Below are 15,858 nucleotides of genomic sequence, written 5' to 3'. Positions count from 1 at the left end.
TGCACGAGAGCCAACTCTACAGAGCTTGAAAATTCAAAGTTTAAAGGGCTTATGTCTGGCATTTCAATAAAGGACACCTATTTAGTCCTACACAGATAATTGTCGATAAATCAAGGCTTGAAAGTCCTTTGAAACACGTGGGAAGCAATTTTATTTCAAAGGATCCTTTTAAGATAAAAATGACCAAACTAGAGAATGTCCACCCAGAATACACACACACACACACACAAACACACACATCTTATTAATGTGACATAAACATGTATTATTAGATTAAACAATAAATAGTTATTTGGTAATAATGAACAGAAGTTAACCTCTAAAGTCACAGAGGTTCAAAATACGTGCCTATGAGTAGCGTCTGCATTGTTAACATCAGGAAAGCACACAGCGTAATAATGTGATTTGATTTACAGAGTTTTCCACCATCCATTTACAGAATGCTTTCGCACATGATTCTTCCAAGAAGTCCTTTGAGAGCATGGTGGGAGGGCAGGATCACCGCTCCTCATTAACGAGGGGTTGGCCAAAGCCCAAAGAAGCCAGTCATGTCTGGGGCTCCCGTGTTCCCTCCAGGAGCGTCTCCCCACTTTACTGCACTCACGAGGCTGTGGTTCTGTGTCTAGCGCCGCGTGTGACTCCCCCACACGTCTACACGCCTGCTCAGCGCAGCTCGAGTACCACCACGGACGCCCTAGTACAATGATGTGAACGCAGGGGCCAGCCCCAGGCCTGGCAGGACATCCCAGGGAGCTGCGGATGATTTGCAAGGTGCACACTACAGAGCTCTACCCCAGAGAGGAAGAAGTCAGGTCGCTGAAGAGAATCACACTTGCAAACGTAGGGACAAGATCCAGGGTCATATTTGGGAGCTGGCTGTGGTGGAACTCACCCAGTTGTCTTAGTCACCTCTTCCTCCATATTGGCCGTTAACCTCTTACCTAATCAATCTGCACCATCAGTGTGTTGGCTGAAATGCTGAGGAGACCAGTCCAGGTTTCCAGTCAAAATGTGCATTCGAATGACTCTGGGCAGCCACCTCCTGGAGAAGATGGAGGAATGTCCCTAGTGACAGGACAGAGCAAGATACGGTCTAGGACCCTCGGCTTTGGGTTCAGACCCCAATTCCAATATTGGCCTCCTGCAAAGAATATGCATGTCTCACTCTCTTTGTATATAAATTGCATCTTCCTTCAGCATGTTTCTGTGAAGATGACATATGCACGAAATGTAAATAAAATTTTCACAGCATCTACTCCATAAATACCAGATACAAATCCCCATCACAGATTTAGGGAAGTTAGCTGATACCCCCAACTTGCTTTGTTACAAGAAAAAAACGAAATATATGATTTATTTCTTTTATTTTCTTTAATACTTTCCCACCTTATTAAGGTTAACAGGGTCCTTATATATGTACATACTGGCCGTGGGATGCCTGGGTGGCTCAGTGGTGGAGCGTCTGTGATCCCGGAGTGATCCCACATCGGGCTCCCTGCACGGAGCCTGCTTCTCCCTCTGCCTGTGTCTCTCTCGCTCTCTCCGTGTCTCTCATGAATAAATAAATAACCTCTTTAAAAAATAAAATAAACATTTGCTGTAAGTTTTCAGTGACATTTAAACTGAATTATCTTTCCATAAGTAAGCTTCTTTAGGCACATTGGTTTGCATTTTATAGAAATGGAACATCCAACACACAGAACATCCAAGTCCTTTATCTTTAGGTCACAAATAGCAAAGGTGTATAATTTGGAAATGTTACAGACACGATTCCAAATCTCAGCTAAACTCTTTCCCAAATTGCACCCACTCAGTTAGTCTTTAATGAAAATAGAGAACAAAAACAGTTGCTTAAACGTAGCACTGCGTGAGATTCTGATCACTAAGAAGTCCCTTAAAGAGCAGTAAGCCGTGATTGCTGCAAAGCTCAGAACACCAGCAAGGCTTAATTGCAAAGTAGTTAACAGAAGGCCACAAATTCTGTTTTCCTAACAGGAGCTGAGAGCTACGGATGTCATTTTGTCATGCACTAGAATGGCACTGCTTCTCGTGAGTGTGGCACAGAAACTCCACGTCACCCCTCTCTCTCTCTCTCATTTTGTATAAGCTTCTAGGAGCATAGCATGGCCTCCCCTCCAGCAGCACAGGCGTCCACTAAGCCGTACTGGCCTCCTCTCTTCCTCCATCTCTTAGCAGCCGCCTTGACCAACCGGCAGCCATTAGCTCCCAATTGGTGTCCCAGGGACAGCCGTCCACCCAGTTGTTAAATTTCTCCAAAGAGGGTTATCCAACCTTGATCTTTTTCTTCCTGGGTAGTTTTGTGCGAACCAATCAGAATCCATGGCTTTAAAATCAGCCACCAACTGACTTGAGAATGCTCCGTGAGACTCCAAAGCATCAATTTCATTCATTGTTAATACTGCCTTTTCCAGAACGTTTGGAGTAGCATATGTTGAGGTCCAAGTAAAAGTTGATCTTTTGGATTCTGGGAAACATACACAAAATCTCACACATATGCTTTTGGATTATAATGAGTAGCCAGAGCTTTTTCTTTTCCTATAATCAGCATTGCAGATCTACCATCAGTCATGAAAGAATTTGCAGCTGTCCGTGTGCCACGGGTCTTGATGGATGCAGGTTTCAGTTTGACCACCTGCTCCAGAGATGAAGGACAAATGCCATTATCGTTGTGAACTGTATCTGTTTCTGGTATTTTGAAGGATACAGCATTAGACAGGAGTCCTGTGGCCACGCTGTAAGCACAGCACGCACTCATCCTGGTCCGGTTGGGAATCAGCTAAGGCAGTGGCCAGCCCATCTGCAGAAGGGCCCATTTTCTCACTGGTGAAGAACTTGATCACTGTAGGGAACTCCCACAATGGAAATTCAATCTGAAGTTAGAGATTAAAGACACTTGCTGACCTGGAGTCTTGGCCTCATTGAGATCAAGAACCATTTTCCTCATTTTCCTTGAATGACAATACAGACATCAGACTGTCATGACCACACCACACTGCCCAGAAGCTATCAAGCCAACACCTGTGGTCTTGGCTGGGTGAACAGAGATGAAACCGTGGTGACAGCGTGAGCAAGAGTCTTTGTCAGGGAAGCCAGCTCCACATGCAGCCTCTCTAGCGACACGGCTAGTTTCACTTCCTATATATCTGGACCAAAGATGATACAATCGACGACTTCCTTTGGGACGTGCGTCTGATGCTACAAACCTGAAAGTGCTGCTGTAGCCAAACCATATGGCATCAGGTCCTTCTTCCCTGTGCCTGCCTGCAAAAATGGAACGTGAACATCATCCACCATCACGATACTCCTTGTGTTGGGGTTGGCTAAGGTTTTCTTTGATTTGGTCTGGACAGCTAGGGCAGCTCTTCCTTGGAAGAACAGCTCAGAGCTCTTACAGAAAATCTGAGTGCCCAGTTTCTCGGGAAGATTTTTTTTAATGTGCTGGGACTAAACCAAAATTTATTTCTTAAGCTGAAAAAAAATAGGGGAATGTTAAGGTCTGAATCTGTTTCATACACAGACTATGCCCAGAAGCACTGAAATATGCTCCTTTGGAATCTGAGTCTCTGTAAGGACCTAACATTGTAGAATATTTAGCAATCAGTGCTGATTTTTGGTTGATCAATTCAACGGTTGGGAGTGATAGTCATACTGTTCATGATACCCTCTATTCTTTAACTACTCTTACTTTGTCTTTTTATTATTAATATTATTCGTGAGAGTCGCAGAGACACAGGCAGAGGGAGCCTGATGCATAACTTGATCCCAGGACCCTGGGATCACCTCCTGAGCCAAAGGCAGACACTCAATCACTGGCTGGCTGGCTCCAGAAGGGAGCCATCCAGGCACCCCTTTTTTGTTTTTTTTAAATCTAATAATAAGGTGGCAAAATAAAATAGATGTGTTTTCATGCGGATAGAATAACCCCAACATAAGCTTAAAGCTCATTTATGTAAAAATCCTACCCTTGACCTCTGCATTCATATGTCCATACTTATGTGCACATACACAGACATATACACACGCTCATCAAAAGTTGATGGTCATTGGTTTATTCATATGTTTTTTTCACTTATGTAGAGCTATGAGGAAACAGTTGGTATTAGCAATGAAGACTCTTTCATTAATGTAATTTTTTGGAATTTTACAAAACGTCTTGATAATTAGCATTTTCCAGTCTTTTGATTTTTTTTTTTTTTTTTTTTTTTGGCTTCTGGAGTTCTAGGTAACAAATAGGCTTTCTTTTTACTTGTTTGATACATATATCTGATTTCTGTGCTGCATGAAAAATGCCAACTGAGGGTTTTTTTTCCTTCCGTGAAGAATTTTCACAGTGTTCTGAAGGAAATACAGAAAATACAAGATAAGCTACTGCATGAAATAAAATTCATAAAAAGCCCTTCCTGAGTGGTTCTCCAAGAAGCATCCCCTGCAACTTTCTGCAGAGTGTTAAGTTTATCTCTTTGATTCAGTGGTACAAGCCAGCCTCCACTTTCATCCTGCAGATGTAGGGTAGTTTACTTTTCAAGTAGGTCATAAAACACCCTGTTTATAAAGCACTTAGCTACACTGCACAATGCAAAGAATAACATGTTCAAACACACAGAGAAGCCTTTCCTAAGGAATTTGAGATTTAAAAGCATCACAGTACAATGAATCATTCACAGAAATCTGCCTTGCAGGATTCATCTTTGAACTTAAAGAACAATTTCAAGGGCCAGCACTCCAAAATTTGCCAAAATAGGCAGACTTCTCCCCTCCCGTCCTATTGTGTTTGATAGCAGAGCTGAATACAGCACTGGCTTTTGCAATTCTGTGTCAAGGTTATAGAAAGTCAATTATTAACACCCATTGCTCAGTTAATGTGTTAACATAGATTCGCCAACCATCCATCAGTGAAGTATTTGGACGTTAATTTTACACCAGTAAACAGCAAGGGGACTGGGCATGATTTGGAGTAAGAGCTCCCCAAAGGTTTCTCAACGTTGCGAGCATTGACATTGGGGCTGGATATTGCTTTCTTGGGGGTCGTCCTGTGCTCTCCAAGGTATCAAGCAGCATCTTTCACTTGAACTTTTCCATGCATGTAGCCTAGCATCTCTTGTCTACCTTGTGGTTACCAAAACGTCTCCAGATATTGCCAGTGATCCACTGGGGAAGAGAATTGCCCTTGTTGAGAAGCAATGTAATTCTCACTTTCAGGATTTTTAAATTACTATGTTAAACCACTCGTGGTGAGTCTGTTGTGCAGCCAAGTTGGAGAACCAGTGGCCTATTCCTTTTGTGATTCAAGTCCTGGTCTCCAAGTCAGGAGCATCACGTGGAAATTTATTAGAAAAGCATATTCTGGGTGTACCTGGGTGGCTCAGTGGTTGAACATCTGCCTTCTACTCAGGCCTTGATCCTGAAGTTCCGGGATCGAGTCCCACGTCGGGCTCCCTGCAGGGAGCCTGCCTCTCCCTCTGCCTGTGTCTCTGCCTCTCTCTGTGTGTCTCTCATGAATAAATAAATAAAATCTTAGAAAGAAGAAAGTAAGAAGATAAGGAAGGAAGGAAGGAAGGAAGGAAGGAAGGAAGGAAGGAAGGAAGAAAGAAAGAAAGAAAGAAAGAAAGAAAGAAAGAAAGAAAGAAAAGAAAAGAAAAGAAAAGGAAAGAAGAAAAGAAAGAAAAGAAAAGAAAAGAAAAGAAAAGAAAAGAAAAGAAAAGAAAAGAAAGAAAAGCAGCTTCTGAGACGTACAGAATCAGAATCTGCATTTCACCCAGATCTCCAGGTCATCTCAGTGCAGCTCAGGTCTTCAACAAAACTCCCTCTCTTCTCTGAGGAGTCTCCTCAACTCCCAAGTCCTGCTGAACTGGCAATCCCTGCTCGCTGGTACAATGGTTGTGTCAGCAGCTTCGTGGGGAAGATAGTGGCTGGAGTGTGGAATTGGGTCAGAATCCATGGCTAGATGGAGGGTAACTCGAATTTTCTCTAGAGAGTTTGTGTCCTTAAAAGATTCAAGAGATTGTGTTGGTTCTTGTTGGAAGACTATAAGGAGAGGTGGTAGGAAAGGACAAGTGAATAAAATGGCAGGAGTCCCTCCTGCTGTCGTCCTGCAGGTCTTCCTCCTCTTTAGCCCTTCTTTTCTTCTTCGCCCTGTTTTATAGATTTACCTTTGCCTCCAGCTGTGGTTGAAAATTGTACCAACGGTTTTTGAGTTAGCCTGAGATGGCTTTGCTCCTTGCAACCAATCACACTCGGACAAAAAAAATGACACTTGGTTTTACTTTAATAAATTTGGAGATGGGTTATATAATAAAACACACTGTCCCAGTAAGTTTATTTTATTTTATTTTATTTTTATTTATTTTTAGAGATTTTATTTATTTATTCATGAGAGACACAGAGAGAAAGAGAGAGACACAGAGAGAGAGGCAGAGACACAGGCAGAGGGAGAAGCAGGCTCCATGCAAGCAGCCTGATGTGGGACTCGATCCCGGGGCCCCAGGATCACACCCTGGGCCGAAGGCAGGCGCTAAACCCCTGAGCCACCCAGGGATCCCTCCCAGTAAGTTTATAATGAAAGTTCTAATATCATGCATTGTTGGTTCAAAGTTTCTGATTGTCCATTTCATAAAGACATTTAAAGTGGAATATAAATGAATGTCTACTTTACTCTTTAATAATGCTTTAAATAAATAAACATCCCAAAGAATGAAAAGGGGAATTAAAGTAACCCCATATTAGTGGGTAAAGGAGTGAAAAATGTTTTGTAAACTGATAGAACTAACACACAGCATTAAAATGATAATTCCTATGTTTATAGAACAACATTCAAAATATTTGTCAATTAAATGACAAAGACAAAACCCAAATTTTATTCATGGCAAGATTGCAGCTGTAAAATGTGTGCCTGCATAAGGAGGAAATGTGAATGAAATACAAAGAATAAGCTTTATTGTTTAAAAAAAAAAAAAGAGATTGTGGCAGCCCGGATGGCTCAATGGTTTATAGATTTTTTTTTAATTTTATTTACTTATTTATTTATGATAGTCACACAGAGAGAGAGAGAGAGAGAGAGGCAGAGACACAGGCAGAGGGAGAAGCAGGCTCCATGCACCGGGAGCCCGATGTGGGATTCGATCCCGGGTCTCCAGGATCGCGCCCTGGGCCAAAGGCAGGCGCCAAACCGCTGCACCACCCAGGGATCCCTGGCTCAATGGTTTAACGCCGCCTTCAGCACAGGGCGTGATCCTGGAGACCTGGGATCGAGTCCCACATCGGGCTCCCTGCATGGAGCCTGCTTCTCTCTCTGTGTGTCTCGTGCATAAATAAATAAGATCTTTAAAAGAAAATGAGATTGTGCACATTTCTAGATTTTTGTTTTTATAAAATGAGACAACGGATGAAAATGTGCATGTGTTCCTAACATCCAGGAGACCATAAATACAGTGTAATTTTACATAAGGCTTAGGTGGCACAAATTTAGGTGTTTTCTTCATTTAAATAGTTTTCAATCCACTGTAAAGAGAAATATAATGTACCAGTTTCACGTATGCCCCAGGTGCAAGATATATGAAACAATTACTTTGTCTATAGAATCAGATGTGTTTAGGGACCATGTTTAAGCTCTTCTTTATTTAAGTTTTCATTGGCAGAGGTGTGGATGTGAATAACTTGGTTGTGTCTGCCTTCAGAGCCTTGCTGCAGTTAATGTGACTTTTTGAACTATGCAGATTCTCTAAACCTCCACATCCTGATGCATGAAATAGGTATGCCTGTAACAGGATGGACGCCAAGGTTTTGTTAAAATTAAACGGTACGTTTACACACAAGGCTTAGTGCAGTGCCTGGTAAATTATTATCCCTTAAGGGATACCAGTTGTCATTCCTATTGCCTTCAATTTATGTCACCAGCAAATTCATGACTGAGAATGTAATTATATGGTCAGTGCCTCTATCTTTTTTTTTTAAGATTTTATTTATTTATTTGACAGAGAGACAGAGAGAGAGAAAGAGAGAGAGAACAGCAGGGGACACGGGAGAGGGAGAAGCAGGCTCCGCGCTGAGCAGGGAGCCAGATGCTGGGCTGGATCCCAAGATCCCAGGTTCATGACCTGAGCCACAGGTAGCCCCCAATGCTTCCTTTTTACAGATTCTCAGCTTCAGTGTTTTATTATTGTACATGAGCATTAATATTTGACTTTAATTTACTAATATGTTAAGAGTCAAGGCATAGTTAATAATCTTCGATTTAGAAAAATGATTTAATGAAAGTAATACAAAAATATCCATGGATACTTGTATTACTGTTTAAAATTTTGGCCTGATGGGACACACATAAAGGCAAAATTCTTCATTAAGAAGCCCTAATTGAGGGCGCCTGGGTGGCTCAGTGGTTGAGCGTCTGCCTTTGGCTCAGGTCCTGATCCTGGGGTCCTGGGATCGAGTCCCACATCGGGCTCCCTGCGTGGAGCCTGCTTCTCCTTCTGCCTGTGTCTCATGAATAAATAAATAACATCTTTTAAAAAAAGAAGGCCTAATTGAAAAGTACATAACCCAGTTTTCATCAATTTAAACTGCAAGGTTTTTTCTCAAATTTATTTTTTGTTTACTGTTGTTACATTGAGATGACCTAACCCGTTAGAATTATAGTTTTGCCGAACCCAATCCTTCACAATTTTGGTATGCTGTTTTTTGTGTTACTGGAAATATAAGGGTACCACGCTGGTGCTCAGTATGTACTTTCTGTTATAAAGCATTCAGGTTCCTTTAAACTCAGGATTTCTCTCCATAACTTAACCCACATCTCGTGGAGGCTCCATCTCAGCACATGTGGGTCACCCTGAAGGATATTGGGGCAGGCGGAACTGATGAAAATATGGTAGTGTTTGTGCTCCCGCTGTGTTGTGAATAACAGTCTTTCCTTCTTCTCTGACCCGGGATCTCTCGTCTTCTACCAACATTAATGAAACTTGCAGGTAGCCTGTTGACTTGCACGTAGGTAATAATCTCAGATACTTGAGTTCTTGATGTGTGCAGGTGTCAGCATCTTTAAAGTCTCAGAATGAGATGGTTGTATGGCACTCAGGAATAAACATTCTCAGTATTTAAAAGTTCCACTTCGTCCCAATAGTGTCTAGGTTCTCTTTGCAAATATTTCCTTTTTTTTAAATTAATTTTTTTAAGGATTTGATTTATCTGTCCATGAGAGACTCTGACAGAGAGAGAGAGAGGCCAAGACAAAGGCAGAGGGAGAAGCAGGCTCCCTGTGGGGAATCTGATGCAGAACTCAATCCCAGGACCCCAGGATCATGATCTGAGCCAAAGGCAGATGCTCAACCACTGAGCCACCCAGGTGGCCCTGCAAATAATTTCAAATCCACTCAGTTCATGTTGTCTTATGCTATATGCATTATGAAGGCATTTTTTAAAAGATTTTATTTTTAATTAATCTTTACAGCCAGCATGGGGCTTGAACTCACAACCCTGAGATCAGGAGTCATATGCTCTACTGACTGAGCCAGGCATGTGCTCCAATATGACTTCATTTTTTAATTCTAATCATCCATGATCAGCTCTTTACTTTGATTTAAAAAAAAAATCTTTGTATGTGTGTGGGGAGGTACATATATACATACAAATCAATTTTTATATTTGGTGTTTGCAAAGCCTAGAGTTTTGTTTTTTTTTTTTTAATTTTCTTCTCAATACTAATTAAAACCAAGTTCTTCATCTTGGTGATGTAGGAAAGACATTAGGGTTTGAAGCCGATGGCCAAGAAAGAATTCTTGAGATGTCTTTGTTGTAGGTAGTAAGGAAATATATTTTTTTCTACCTCTGTTTCCCATATCATTGGCAGTTGCCTATTACCCCAAAGGAGGGGTATATTTAAAAAGTGCCAGTGCTTCCGTAGAACTATAACAAAATCTCGTCGTAAATCTCCTTATGTAATTTGTAGTGATCATGCTCTTAAAATGACTTTTTTTGATAACAGCAATGAATGAAAACCAAGGTCTAGGACAAAGAGAAAAATGGTCTCTTTCTGTGGCATGATCTTCATTAGGACCACGTTGTCACTTAATTCATATTTCGTGAGCACCCGGTCCTGGAGAGACAAACATTGAAGTGCATTGTACTGTGACACTCTTACCGTGTGGGCCATTTCAGGTGGTCTCAATGTGGTTTTAAAAGCAGAATAATTGGGATCCCTGGGTGGCGCAGCGGTTTGGCGCCTGCCTTTGGCCTAGGGCGCGATCCTGGAGACCCGGGATCGAATCCCACGTTGGGCTCCCAGTGCATGGAGCCTGCTTCTCCCTCTGCCTATGTCTCTGCCTCTCTCTCTGTGACTATCATAAATAAATTTTAAAAACTTAAAAAAAATAAAAGCAGAATAATTGAAACACAGGAACAGTATGAGGTCTACAAATATTTTCTCTGTTCGTATTTTTTTCCCCATAAATAGCGAGTCAAGTTACAAAGGCAGTGAAAGCCACAAATGACAGTATGTTGTAGCTCAAATCCCATATATACTCAGACATAGAGGAACCAGAGATGGACCTACAGATATAACCTCAGGTATGGATATGGCCGAAACACAGGATATGAATAATAAACTAAGTGTACTAACGTGGAGACATGCGTACCTGTCTCTTCATTGATGGGGTGTGACTAAGTCTTGGAATATGGCAGAGAATGTGTTGTTCAAGATGGATAGACTTGCTGTAAGATGTTAGTGTCAGACCGTATATTCAGAAGGCCTTAAATTTATATAAACTGTGAACTTGACATAGAAAGTGCAATATAACTCTTTAGGATTGAAACAATGGGGCAGCTGTGTAACCTGATGTGATAGGAGCTTGTGCCAATGATCAATGTCCAGCGCTTTGCTTCTCTTCTCTTCTCTTCTCTTCTCTTCTCTTCTCTTCTCTTCTCTTCTCTTCTCTTCTCTTCTCTTCTCTTCTCTTCTTTCTCTTCTCTTCTCTCTTCTCTTCTCTTCTCCTCTCCTCTCCTCTCCTCTCCTCTCCTCTCCTCTCCTCTCTCTTCTCTTCTCTTCTCTTCTCTTCTCTTCTCTTCTCTTCTCTTCTCTTCTCTTTTCTCTTCTCTTCTTTCTCTTCTTCTCTTCTCCCCATCACCTCACCTCACCTCATCTCCCCTCCTCTCTTCTTCTCTTCTTTCATTTCTACACCCAACATGGGGCTCAAACTCATGACTCCGAGATCCAGAGTTTTATGCTCTTTGGACTGAGCCAGGCAGTGCCCCTGGAAAATGTTTTCTAACCAAAAACTCACAAGTGACCTTCACCATAATGATAAGCCATAGAAGGCTACTTTCTGTGATGAATAGGGCGTAAGGGAGTCTTGCTGATATTTTGACAAAAGATATGGAAATGAAATATTTATATGTATGAACACACATGCATGTCTGTATGTTTGTGCCATGTGTATACATACATGTACACGTTTTATGTTCCTGCATACATGTGCATACACATACACACCTTATTTTTCTTTACATGTGCAATTTTAGATTTTCACATAACCCTGTGAAACACTTCCTTTATGAAGCAAAGGCAGAAGAGACTCTGGGAGCTTAAATAATTTATAATGTGCCAATGAGCTAGTAAGTGACAGAGCTGGAAACTAACCCCATAAGTTTTTTTTTTAATGTATTAAGTGAATTTACCAATGAACATCCACTACTTGATTTGACCAAGGATGGGTTCCTACACCATAGATGGTATACGTTATGAAATAATATACAAAAGGTACTTATAGGGTAAAGAAGAAGAAAAAGAAAATTATGCTTAGACCATGATCAGACCAAATGGGCAGTGCTGTCCTTAAGGAGAAAGAGATGTGGCTTCTTGTCCAGGACTGGATTTGTGATAAATCCACTGCTTGAGAGTTAGATGTGAGTGTTCTCAGTTTGTCCACCAGGATGCTGGGCCCGCAAGACCTGAAGCTGTCCCCTGGTCAGACAGCCAGCAGACAGCAGGGCCCCACCCACGCTGCTCCCTAGAGGCCGTGTGCAGCCCTTGCCCTTGCTGTGGTTTGACCCCGTGACACCTGTGCCCCCGTTCTGTAGAGCACATGCCTGTCCCCATGTCCACGGCCCATCGCCAGCTCTGCACACAGATCCAGACACCGTCCCTGTCGGCAGTGGCCCCCTCTCTTTCGCCTCAGTTGCCCTAGCAGATTTGCAAGAACACAGTTACTCTGGGGCCCTGCGTTCACCCAAAGACAAGGCAGAATCCAGAGCCTCTGTTCAAATCAGAGTGCGGGGCTCGGCTCAGCGCGCTCTCTTCGGTCTGCCAACGTGGTCCGGCTCCGGGGAGTTGTCAGTAATGAGAAGACCCGATGCCTGGGGCAGGTCGCAGCGTCTAGACTGCTCGGGTGCTGTTGCGGGGACAGTTCGTCTGGCCGGTGGCCGCAGGCTTCCCTGTGCCGCCCTCCGCTTCGCAGCCTCAGAGACGGTCCCTTGCTGCCTCGTGGGCAACTTTGTGGCTCATCGTGGCTTTGATCAGATTGCGGGGCTGGGCCGTCCGGGAGGGCGGCCTGTAACTCCCTTAGGGAGCCTTCCGTGCGTCTGGACGATACACGCTTGCCCGGCAGCCCCTGAATTGAGAGACTGCAGCGGGTCAGAAGGTAAGACTTCCAGGGGCCTGCAAATGGGAAACAGCCACTTCCCAACTCCATGGCTCTCCATGGCTACTTGGACCTCAACGAACCTAGAACGCAAGCCTCCTTGAGTGTCGTCCTTGGAAAGGGATCGCCTGCCGCTGTGAGGGGTGGTGTGCGGCGGCGGCTTCCTGCCCCGGGTGGCATATGTTGCTGTGGCGTGGTGGTGTCAAGTCGTTGTCCAATAGTACATAGAAAAGGCACGAGATGAAGTTGGCTTGCAATCAGGGCATGTCCTTCCACTTGGTGACCTTCTTTGCACTCTTGCAAAGTGAAATGTGAATAACGAGGACGATATTTTTGTTTTCATTAATGTGGTTCTGAGATCAGTTGAACGATCCACGTCCACAGCAATGTCTGGCCAAATCCGGCTTCTTCAGGGGTGTCGAGAGGGCCCCTGGCTGAGTCCTTTTGGGCTGCGATAACAGATACCATAGACTTGGTGGCTTATAAACAAGAGAAATGCAAAAAAATAAAAAATAAAAAATTAAACAAGGGAAATGCATTCCTCACAGTTCTGTAGGCTGGAAGTCCAAGATCAAGGCATTGGCAGATTCAGTGTCACGTGAGAGCCCGTTTCCTGGTTCATAGACGGCCGTCTTCTTGCTAGAGCCTCACGTTGCACAATGGATGAGGGAGCTCTCTAGGGTCTGTTTAAGAAGAGTACTAACCCCATCCTGAGGGCTCCATCCTCATGACCTAATCACCTGTCATCAGCCCCATATCTAAATACCATCCCATGGGGGAAAGGGTTTTGGAGGTGAATTTGGGAAGGTCTAAATCAGCTGTAGCATTTCTTAATTTTTTTTTTTATTACAGACAAAAAGAAAACAGGACTCTAATCATCATGTACATAACAAGTAAAATACACATATGGATAACAAAAAACTGAAAGGACAACTGGATAACAAAAAACTGAAAGGACAACTTTAATTTTAGCTTCATTCTAAGTTTTTGAATGTTCTTTTGACTATGAACTTGGTTTAGTTTTAAAAATTAGCTTCAGCTCCTATGATTAGCTTTGTAGATTTAGCAATTTTGCATTATTCCTATAAAGAAAAAAACATTTCTGAGTTTTCACAAGTTTTCACAAAGCAGTATCCTCAAAAAAAAAAAAAAATCCATCTATTTGAGCCAGGGTATTTTGGAACTTTCTAACTGAACAGATTTCAGTTCCCAACTTTTTTATTTTTTAATTTTTTTTATTGGAGTTCAATTTGCCAGCATATAGCATAACACCCAGTGCTCATCCCGCCAAGTACCCCCCACCTCAGTGCCCATCACCCAGTAACCGCAACCCCCCGCCCACCTCCCTTCTACCACCCTTTCTTCATTTCCCAGAGTTAGGAGTCTCTCATGTTTTGTCACCCTCACTGATGTTTTCACTCATTTTCTCTGCTTTCCCTTTATTCCCTTTCACTAATTTTTATATTCCCCAAATGAATGAGACCATATAATGTTTGTCCTTCTCCGATTGACTCATTTCACTCAACATCATACCCTCCAGGTCCATCCATGTCGAAGCAAATGGTGGGTATTTGTCATTTAAAAATATGGAACGCTTCACGAATTGGCGTGTCATCCTTGCGCAGGGGCCATGCTAATCTTCTCTGTATCCTTCCAGTTTTAGTATATGTGCTGCCGAAGCGAGCACAGCTGTAGCATTTCTTAAGGCTGAGCTCTTGGCGCCATCCTGACTTAGGATATGACATGGACATGGGGAATGAATTGGGAAGCCTAGGTCTTTCCTGGGAGATGGTAAGCAGGAGTGAGCAGTGATTAGAAACCAGGGCCCTCATTTCCCTCAACTGTTTTAGGATGGAGCTATAGAAACAGGGAGATAGTATGGAAGCACACTGGAGTGCTAGATCCCATCTCCATGGGGCCATGATAGAGCTCTCACACAAAGCCAGTTCTCCCAGTGGCTCATAGTCTCACTTGGTTGCAGAGATACTGTCTGAGGGATGTGTCTTCAGAGTTTAGGGACGTGGCATGTGGCTGAGCCTTTGTGTGACAGGTAGGGAATCTTATGTAAGTGTAATGAGATATGGAGGTGCTGAGAAGGTTAGAGGGTCACCATCGGCTGGGGAGGGGGAGGGAGAGGGAAGTCTTTCAGGTACAGCTTGGAGACCAGAGACACATGGTGGCACACCCTCCCAGCGGGATAGATTGCGCAGATATAACCGAGTACAGGAGCCAGACCACACAGGGTTTTTTTCTGCTGCAGAGAAGAGTGAGCATTCAAGGAACCCGTGTGGATCTAAGTCTTCTTTCTCCCGAGCACCATGAGTTCATGGTAGTTTGCCTACAGACATGGATGTTACATTGCAGAGAAGCATGGGGCAGTGGGGATACGAAAGACTGAACCTTTACCCAGAAGACCACGCCATACAAGAGACTGAATGGAAGATACTGTCATGCTCTGGTTTGATGGGCTGAAAGTATGTGATCCTTTCCCTCTCTTAACGGAGTGGAAAAGCATATATCTCCTTTTTGATAATTCAAGAAGTCATAAAATTTCTTTCCACATCTGAGTAAAGAATGAAAACATTTTCCTGTGCGGTAGAGAACGTGGGATGTAGGTCCCTAATCTCATTCTCTGATATTATGCAACTATGTAAAGCAACAAAAATGCTTTTTTCAATAAATCCAACAAAGTAACCTTGGCATTTGGCTCATTCTTATAGAGAGGTTGGGAAGAAGTCAAAGTTCAATCATATATTGTGTTTCTCAGAGCAGAAGAAGGGCGTCCCTTCAGACCCGTCCACGAATACTTCTTTGTAGGCCGTGAAGCGAGTTGTAAGGCCTCCCTTGGCTGAGTTGGCCAAGCGCACCTCTGCTCTTTCAGCTGGCTCCGGGCAGTGCAGCTCCCATGCAGTCTTTATGATCGAAGCACTGCAGTGCGGACAATCGGACTGAGCACTTAGGATTGTATTATTAAAAACATATTTTTGCTGGAGAGTTTACCAAAATGAAATGTCTTGCCCCTATTGGTCTTAGGAGAGATCTGGCTACTTTACAGCTTCACAATTAAAGAACTTTGGAAATCCAGTAATTTATCTACGCCTATCAGCGGTGCTTGCACACAGATTTCTTTCCGAGGATATGTGTTTGAAAAATGCATAGCTTGTATACCAGAAGAATCTCTTGAAAGTCTTCTCCAAGTATTCAAGCATATGAT

The 15,858-nt window shown here is 43.0% G+C and overlaps 1 protein-coding gene, 1 non-coding gene and 1 pseudogene across 3 annotated transcripts in view; all 3 read right to left on the bottom strand.

Annotated features, from left to right (window-relative positions):
• PNPLA4 (patatin like domain 4, phospholipase and triacylglycerol lipase) overlaps positions 1-15,858 on the bottom strand; it is a 181,827-nt gene that overhangs the window by 9,176 nt on the left and 156,793 nt on the right. The gene's annotated exons all lie outside the window — the stretch shown is intronic.
• Positions 144-5,959, bottom strand: LOC140628572 (trifunctional enzyme subunit beta, mitochondrial pseudogene; annotated as a pseudogene).
• Positions 14,225-14,331, bottom strand: LOC140628839 (U6 spliceosomal RNA). Its single transcript, XR_012026774.1, has one exon. It is a non-coding gene; the product is annotated as a U6 spliceosomal RNA (small nuclear RNA).

This window comes from Canis lupus, chromosome X (genome assembly GCF_048164855.1).
Source record: "Canis lupus baileyi chromosome X, mCanLup2.hap1, whole genome shotgun sequence".
Lineage (NCBI taxonomy): Eukaryota > Metazoa > Chordata > Mammalia > Carnivora > Canidae > Canis > Canis lupus.
This window is presented reverse-complemented; position numbering and strand designations above follow the sequence as displayed.